We start from the raw sequence: 6683 nt of genomic DNA on the forward strand, positions 1-6683 counted from the left end.
CTTCATTTTATTACCTGGCACTGTGACACAGGCTGCAGCTGGAACACAGTGCCCATCCTTGCAGCAGCTTCTAAGAGCCTGCAGACTCGCTCACAGGAGAACTGAGGAGCAACAGAGGCTTATTAGCCTTGTTTCTCCAGGCTGAAAGGAGTGCTTTGAAGATGCAGGCAACAAAGGGGAAAGTTTCGATTCACCTGAAGCATTTTGCTAAAAATAGCTGCTCTACCCCCATCACAGGCTTGCATTAGGACTGCTATAGTATTTTAAAAGGAAGGTTATATATGCAGTTTCCTACTCTTACCTCACTAAATTTCTGATCAGCAGCTGCAGAGCATACACACACATACATATTACAGCATGTACAGCACCCTGGCAAACGTTTGCCTTCAGGGTTCATCAAATATTATGCCCAGCTCAATAGGCAAAACCCAGTACATTTTCTATGGGGCAGTAATTGCTCAGGCCCCCCCAACAGTTTGCAGAGGAATCACAAAACTCAGCAGCTCACTACAGAAGGAAGAAGGCTAAAATAAAAGGCAGAAGCAAGAAGCTACCTAATTAAAGCAGAGACTGAAAAGCAGGCTCTGCAGTGCCTTAGACCCCTGCCTCTGGGGGCAGCTGGTGGCACTGCTGACCCTGGGTCCTACACCAAGTTCCAGGGAACTCTGCCCCACAGCTCTGCTGCCAGGATTAACCAAGCCCAACCTGTGAGACCTCCCACAGAAACACAGCACCTCCCAGCCAGGAAACCTGCTGCTTGTCATCTGCAGGTGATCAGCTGCAGATGATTTCACTGCAGTCTGTGGGGTGGGTACAGAGACTCTCCACAGCATCACAGGTGGGCACGGGTTGCTGCTGAAGGCTGGCACCTTCCTGTGGCTGGAGAGGAGATGGATGCTGGCAGCAGTGCCAAGATTGCTGCTCTCAGGCTCAGATTTTGTTCCTGCTGAGGCTGGGAGTGCCCTAGGTGAAGACAGAACTTCTCTAAGATACTCAGTGCTTAGAATAATTCCTCAGCAAACACCCCACCTGGGGAGCAAAGTCTTCCTCTCTAATGCCCTGGTTTTGCAACAAGACGTTTTTGCAGAAGGGCTTTAAAGTCATCTAGTCTGCTACAGATCACTGGTGAGAGATGATGTTTGGTCTAATGCTCAACTACATCTCTCAGGGCAAAGGGCAGGGAGAAATACTGCAGGAGAGCAGAGAGAGAGAGGAAGAGGAATTCCCTGAGCAGAAATTATTTTGAGCAGAGAAAGCTGCAGAGCGGTGTGGAGTGAGGCAGAAGAAATTCAGGAGAGGGAGGTGGCTCTGCTGGGGGAGACAAAGGAACAGAGGAGAGTGGAAACTCAGAAGACTCCCCGGGGGGGGATGGAGGTGGGATGCTGCTCACTGGGGCTCTGTGGAGGCTCCCTGTCAGGGGCTGGCTGGGCTCAGCGGTGCTTCCCCTGCAAAGGGATTCCCTCTGCCACCCGCTATTGGTCCTGGCGCAGTGACGAGCTGCTGGAGAGGATTTCTCCTCCCTGCATATGTGGTGGAGGTATAGGAACACTGCAGCCCCATCCCCCTCTGCTCCCCTCCAGAGGATCGGGATTCCTTCCCGATCGACGCTCTGCACCAGGGCTGAGCACTCACACAGACCCACAGAGCCTGTCCTCAGGGGAACCCACTGGGCTCTGTGCTCAGCCCGGCTGCAGGATTCGGGGGAAGGTTGCTGTGCCAACAGAGCTCTGAGGAAGGGATTCCAAAGCCCAGTCCCCGGTGAGAGCCAACACATGGGCTGCTGTCACTGAGACACCCCCACGGCTATGGGAGTGTCTGTCTGTCCATGCAGAAAGAGACACCCAGACATCCATTACTCTTGCAAAGCAGTTGTGCTCCTATATGTGCACGAGGTACAGGCAAGGCAGCCCAGGAAATGTGGGACCTGGGCTCTGTGCTTCCCACTGACCAGTCCCTTTTGCCTTTTCACCCTCATGAAAAAGAGACATAACTGTATACCCCCCTATTTAGGATCATGCCCAACCATGTCTGAGCGCAAAACATTAAAGCCTAAACCCCTTTCTTGAGTTTAAGTTGTATTTTAGTCATAAAATTCTGGTCTCTGGCACAGACCTCCTGGATGACCGTGGGACACTACTCTTTTCTTGTCCCTCTAGCCAAGGGAAAGATCATCCTTACTTTGACCTTGGTCACTGCTTAGGAGTGGGAACTGGCTCCTGTTCTGCCCAGTCCCATGGAAGGCTCTGCTCATCTGGGAAGCATTGCAAGACAAATTGCCCTGTAGGGGACTGAACTGGTACCTTTTTTCCAGGAGCACCTCTGCTGTCTGCTTTCCTCCTTGGACACGAGCTGCAGAAGAGTTCTGAGGGAGCCGTTCCTCCTCTGGGCTGGGGAAGATATAGGGGGACCTCCCACCCCCAGGTGGGGCTGGTGATGCACTCAGGTGATGCACAGCTGCAACATCATAAAAGCTCTTCAGGGGTGGGTGTGTCCTGATGGTTGAGCATTTTCAGGTGTCACAGGTTGCTTTTCATGGAATCACATCTTGCTTTTTGCTACTGTCTGTGGTTTGGGAAGGAGCAGCACACAAAGCACTGGGGTGAAGTACAAGGCTCACAGCACCAGAGCTGGATGCTGCTCAGAAGCCAGGGGGGAACCTCAGTGGGCCCTTGCAAGAGACCTGAAGTGCAAACTGGACCAATCTGCCAAGTCCTGGCCAGGGAGAAACCAGAACTAGATTGAAACATCCCCTTGACATCCTACCCAGACTAAAGGCAGCAGAATGATTAGTTTGGAATAAGCCAAAATTGGGTGAAACTGTGGGGTGTGTCACACTGTCCCAAATTACAGGCATGAGGGTAACATGTGCCTGCCTGCTGTGGGTGGGGGACAAACCCCTTTGGGTTGGGACGTCCCCTCCAGGGTGGGAATGGGGACCACTGTGATTGCAAACTGTTCAGGGATCCCTGGTGTCTTCTGCAGTGTCCCAGAGATCCCATGTGGAAACAGTGAAGGTTTTGGCCATGCAGACAGATCTGCTTTTTTAACCCCTCTACCTCTTCATTCCTCACTGTCCCTTAGGGAACACTCTGTGAATTCTAATAGTGAACAAGAATTACCTAATATTTGGAAAACCCAGGATCTTGAATTTTTTTAAAAAAGTGTAATTCAGAGTCACCCTCTCCATCCTGTAATGGGGAGGGTAAAGCAGTCCAGGCTGGTGATGAGATACATGAGATATCACAGCACAGAGCCTGGGTGTCCTGCTTGCACCCCAGAGCCCTGTCCACCTCCTGGCTTTGCCTCCCCAGAGAGAGATATTGGACAGAAAATGGGGGAATAACAAGAGCAAATATGGTTAAACCCTCTCTCCCCCCTCTCCCTGAGAGCCGGGGTGCAGATTATGCTGTTTTTCTCCCACCACAATAACATCGTTATTCAACTTGGCAGCACAAGGTGGAGTGAGTGAGTGAGCGACGGAGTGAGCGAGGGAGTGACGGAGGGAGGGAGGGAAGGAGAGAGGGAGAGTGCGTGCGGTTGTATTTTTTTTAAAATCTATCAAACAGTTCTCCGTTCTGCCGATTGCAAACTCCCGCCCGGCCGTCCCCGCCGCAGCATCCCGCGTTGCCATGCCAACAGAGCCTGTCAGCCCCTGTGTCGTGAGGGACCGCTCCGCTTCCCTGGGGGCCGCGGGCTGGCGACGGGGGGGATGCGCACGTACCCGGCTGATTCTGACCCCTACCCATTTTTGGGTAATTTTTCCCCCCGAGCTTCCAGTGCCGGCAGATGATTTACCCCTCATCAGCCCTTTTAAGACGTTATCATCGGTGCTTGACTTAATCAGGACATCTCAGCATGAAAAACAGCCTTCTCCTGACCCCTGCACTTCCACTGCCAATTAGATATAATAAAGCAAAGAGCCTTTCCAGTCCCTGCAATGCCTCGGGAGTTGTGGATGTAAATGTGAGTGCCACCACCGGGACATCACAGCCCCCACAGAGTGCTGGCTGACTCCAAGGACAGGGACACAGTGGATGTGCTGCCTGGCTCCAAGCTCACACCAGGCTGTCCTCCCTTCTAGGGGCAAAAAAGTGTCAGCACAGCAGCGTGGGGAAGTGGCCCAGGGCTGGTGCTGGAGGAGAAAGCAAGAACATGCCAACCAGCACTTACCTGAGCCTGGGAAAACAAGAATCCTTGGATCAGGAGTGTCCCTTGCTTTGCCTGCTGGTTGCAAGGCAAGGATGGGTTGCAGTGTGAGACTGGAGCTCCAGAGCTCTCTGGCAACCAGTGTTTCTGTGATTAATGTCTGGGCATCCCCAATTTGTTGGTTCAGTTTTCTCTGCAGGGCTGGGCTGCCGTTGCTGGAAGAATTATGTTGGTGGTCTGGAAAACAACTTCACAGCCAGAAGCTGGAGTGGTGGGCTGGGGACGAGGCTTGGAAGTGCTTACTTACTTCTGCTGGGTGGCTGCTGGCTGAGGCACCTTAGGTGCAGGTTCCCTGGGGACACAGGCATCCAGCTCTGTCTTTGCTCCTGGGCTGGCCTCTGGAGACTGTCCCTTGTGGTTATGTCTTCAAAGTGCTTTGTCCCCTCTAGATGTGGAAGAAAAGCATCCCCTGCTCTGGGTAACAGAGACTGGAGCAAGAGGAAATGAGAAATACAGGTCACCTCACCTCACTGAGCAGTGTTGTGCTGTGTCCTCCTTTGAAAAGGACCCAAGTAGATGCGAAGGTCTGGATTTAACTTGAACTGTGGGTTCTTTAGGATTCCCTGGGGCCCCCAGGGAAGGCAGCAGTGGGCTTCAATTAAAGAAACAAGGAAAAATGCATCCCTGGTGTCTGCAAGCCCAATATGGGCAGCTGCTGGCCTTGGAAAATCATGACCAGCCAAATGTGTGTGACCACACCATGCCTGTGTTTCAGCTCAGCCCCGGTCATGTCCAACATCCTTTTGGTTTTCGAATGAGGTCCAGGGACATGAAAGAAAGCAAAGAAAAATACAGTGTTTCCAGGAACTGGGAGCTCAAATGGCAGCCTGAGGGAATGTGGCAAAGTCAGTGAGATCCTGGGGTTGGGACTTGCCACTGACTCAGGCAGGGTTTGCTGGTCCCAGCACAGCCCAGCCCAGAGGTCCTGCTCACCTGGGCTGCTGCTCCTCCCTGCACATCCCACAAGAAGGCTGAAAACTGTGGCCATTCCCATTTCCCATTCATAAAGGATACTGCCTTTCCCTCCCTGAGGAGGTTTGTACCAAGCAGCACTGCAGGAATGTTTTATACTCCTCCTTCCAGTTGCTTTGTTCTCTTGCCTCCCTGCCGTTTCCTTGGAAAAGTTAATTTTCCCCACAGACTTTCTTTAGATGGAAACATTTCCCCTCAGTGGATTTGGTGAGGACAGAAAGCATCAGTTTCAAACCTGAGTGGAAATAATTAGAAGCACCTTGGTGAAGAAGAAGTGGGCACACACTGAGAAAGCTTGTACCCCTATATCCATGCCTGGGTTCTCAGCACGTATGGAATGTGGCCCAGATTTGTGCCAATGGATTTCCAAAAGCTCCTGTTCTAAGCTTCAAATCACCTTCTACTACCTTCTACAGCAGCTGGCACCAGCATAAAGCAAATGTAACATGCTGCTGAAGTGTTATGTCTCTTTATGCACTCACTTTAGGCCAGTGCTGGCTGCAGCAGGAGGTGTTGGTTGGTGGAAAATCAGATGTTTCAGCTATTGCTTCAATTATACATAGCTTTTCCTGAGGAAAGACTCCTCTGCCTGAGAAGGGGCAGTGGAGTGAGAGGGACAGCAGCCCAGAACGAGGATGGCTGGGAAAGGATTCAGAGCTTTTCTCCACCCTGCCCATGCTCTAACCTTCCTCTCTGTCAAGTTTTTTGGGCGTCATCCTTTAAAAAAAAAAAGTGATTTTCTTTAGGCTGAGGCTCTGGCAAGGACAGGTATGGTCAGCAATGCAGCTGACACAGGTAAAGTCAGCATGGCCAGGGCACGTCCTGGGCTTGCAGCTGCTTCACCCTGAGAGCACCAGGCCCAAGGAAATGCCACCTCCCCTCCTGCTGTCAGGTGTTGTGCTGAACCTTAATTTTTAAAGGGAAAGCAATAGATGAATTTTTCTCAGAAAACACGGTACAAAATGGAAATGTTCTGTGGAGCGAGATGGACTTTTGTTCCTCAATGCTCACAACAGAAAATTGTAATGGACTTTGTTCTGATAAGTGTTGCAATACTTACCAGTGTAAATTTAGTATTGCCTTTTATTAGAAATGACAAGAAAGGTGCACTTGAAACAATACTTTACCCTGACATTTCAGAAGCAACTGTACTTAGAAAAAGTATTTTTACTCATCTTTCCAAATTGGGACAAATCAACAACCGGATTTGGGATTTTCTGCCAGGTCAAAGTCCTGATACAACACTGTTTTCAGTCAGATTGGGTGAAAAAGCATCAAGCACTGAGCTAAAAGGTTTATCTTAATTATTAAGACTCTGGAGCTGAGCATGGGGAAAGCACAGTCTATCACAACCCTTCTACTCCCTCACTGTGTGAGTGTGAACAAGATACCTTGTTTTATGTGCCCCAAAGGCAACATGGATGAATGCCTCCTCCTGAGGACACTGTGAAACAGTGTGGGGAGTCTAAAACAACAAAAGGGAAAGCCAGAGGGTGGCTGAAAGT

The sequence above is a fragment of the Chiroxiphia lanceolata genome, chromosome 14, assembly GCF_009829145.1.
Source record: "Chiroxiphia lanceolata isolate bChiLan1 chromosome 14, bChiLan1.pri, whole genome shotgun sequence".
Taxonomy (NCBI): domain Eukaryota; kingdom Metazoa; phylum Chordata; class Aves; order Passeriformes; family Pipridae; genus Chiroxiphia; species Chiroxiphia lanceolata.